Below are 2,634 nucleotides of genomic sequence, written 5' to 3'. Positions count from 1 at the left end.
TTCCTGGGCCACTTCCTGTTCCCAGTCCCTGCTCCTCTCTTGTTCTGACCCCAGCAAGGACCTTGGCCCAGTTTCCTGGAGACAATCTGTGTTTAGCCTCTGGCTCCTTACCCCAAAGATCTGTGGATGGGGGCTTCTGCCTTGCTCTTCTCTTCAAGTTCCAATGCTGCCATGTTTCTTTGGGTCTGTGAGTGGCTGTACAACCAAACTTAGCTCCTTCCTGAGTGTACTGGAGTCAGAGAGTAAACCCATATGGTGAGCACAATGGTTTAACAAAGTGAAAATACCGAAAGGTGCATACGTGCACACACACACACACACACACACACATGCATACACACACACACACCTGGAATGTTCAAACATGTATCCTTCTGTCCTAGTTATTTTCTTGCTGCTTTGATAAACACCATGACTAAAGAGTAAATGCCATCACTGAGGTAAGCCAAGGGAGGACATCAAGGCCGGAAACCTGGGGTTAGGAAGTGGAGACCATGAAGGAATGCTGCTTGCTAGCTTGCTCTCTCTGCTTTGCTCAGCTATCTTTCTTATACAGGCCAGGCCCACCTGGCTGGAGATGGCACTACCGGAAGTGGGCCAGACCCTCCTACATCACTTAACAGTTGAGAAGATACCCCACAGACAGAAGCCAGTATGACCTGGTCAATTCTTCAGTTGACTTAGGTCTGTGTCAAGTTGACAGCTGATGTAATATGACACCATTCATCCATCTCTTTGCCCATCCATCTGAAAAATGTTCAAATGTGTAGCTATCAGTCCATTTCTCCATCATGTGCCTGGTACTGAGATCATGGAAGTAAGTGTGATACTGCTTTTCTTCATAATCTTATATTAAAAATAAAGGAAAAACTTCATTTTAAGACTTTTTGCTATGTAATTTATCATTTAGCTATAGAGAGGAAATAACTAAGCAGGCAATAGGAAGATTGGTATGGTAAAGATGATGTGTTTTCTATAGAGATTCTCAGAATGGGGCGATCTTGCCACTCTGAGGCCTTCTACAACATCTGAAGAGATTTTGTTTCTGTTGTGAAGAGGTGATACAGTGGCTGGAAGTCAGGGATACCCCTAATCAGCCCTCAATATACAGGACAGCCACCCCCATGCCACTAGCCATCCCACAGTACACAGGACAGCCCCCATAATGCCACTAACAATCCCACAGTACATAGGACAACCCCCCAACAAATGTCACTAACCATCCCATGGTACATAGCACAACAGCCCCCCATCAAATATCACTAACCATCCTACAGTACACAGGACAACCCTTCATCAAATGTCAGTAAACATCCCACAGTACACAGAACAGCCCTCCATATGCTACTAACCATCCCACAGTACACAGAATAGCCCCCCATATGCCACTAACCATCCCACAGTACACAGAACAGCCCCCCATATACCACTAACCATCCCACAGTACACAGGAAAGCCCCCCCCCACACACACATAATGCCACTAACCATAACATGGTACACAGGACAGCCTCCTATAATGAGGAATTATTGAGACCAAATTATCAACAGAACCAAATTATCAACTGGGGGTGTGACTCAGCGGGAGGATGCTCGCCTGCCATATGCAAGGGCCCTGGGCTCTGTCCCTGAAGAAACTGTGAACAGAACTGAGGTGTAAAACCCCTGACTACTGTATATGCTGATCCAAACGTGTCCAGTAGAACCAGTCTATAAAGTTTCCTTTAGCCTAATACCCATTGCGAGTTCCAATAATAATGTCTGGCATTTGTGGCTCAGGCTGTGGCAGGCATTCTGGTAATACTTTTCAGCTGATTATATCATTGAACTCTGAAACCCCCAAAGGGTAGATATCATTATTAGCTTGATTTTAGAGGCGAGATGAGTTTGGTGGAATAAAGAAACACCCACAAATCCTTACCTGGCAGGGGAGATACCATGGTAATGAAGGGGGTTTTCCCAGGATGAGGCTTATCCAATGCACTCTAGATGTGCTGACCCCAGTGATTGCCACGAACTCAATGGCATACTTGGTGAGTGGGGGAGCTGGATACGCATTCTCCCGTTGAAACAAAATTTTCCTAACAAAAGGAAGAAACCCACACAAGGGTGGGGGGGGGAGGTATAACCGTTGCCTAGCATGCGTGAAGCTCTGGGTTCGATGCCAGAGCTGCCAAAGAGACAAGGCACTAAAACGAAAAGAAATGCCAAAGCTTAGCCCAAGGGCTCACTGCCAGTGGCAGAGAAGGGCTTTCTGTTGACCCCAGGAATTGTGCCTCCTCCTCTTCCCTACCACAAGTGACTCCTTTAGCTCAGATGTGGAACTCCCCCTTGAGCTCGCTAGCAGAGAGCTTGTGTGGGCCACAGGCTTCTGGTGGGAATCCGAGGCAGAAGAGGGTTGGCATACAAGTGCATACATTTAATCCAAATTTGGGGAAAGAGCGTTTTACACTTAAAAACAAACAACATCTAGTTGAGATGGTTAATTAATGGTCCTCCCACGCAACTGTGCGATGGCCATATTAATCCAATCTAATTAAACCAAATCAACCCAAACTGTTAGTCATCTCCAGTCCGGAGATGGCTATGTTGACACAGAGTCAATGGTAGCGCTATAAATAGCAGATGCAGGCTG

The 2,634-nt window shown here is 46.3% G+C and overlaps 1 pseudogene; it reads left to right on the top strand.

Moving 5' to 3' along the window:
• The first annotated feature begins 1,912 nt into the window (after nucleotides 1–1,912).
• Nucleotides 1,913–2,064, top strand: LOC119801534 (annotated as a pseudogene).
• The last annotated feature ends 570 nt before the right edge of the window (nucleotides 2,065–2,634 follow it).

This window comes from Arvicola amphibius, chromosome 14 (assembly GCF_903992535.2).
Source record: "Arvicola amphibius chromosome 14, mArvAmp1.2, whole genome shotgun sequence".
Taxonomy (NCBI): Eukaryota; Metazoa; Chordata; class Mammalia; order Rodentia; family Cricetidae; genus Arvicola; species Arvicola amphibius.
This window is presented reverse-complemented; position numbering and strand designations above follow the sequence as displayed.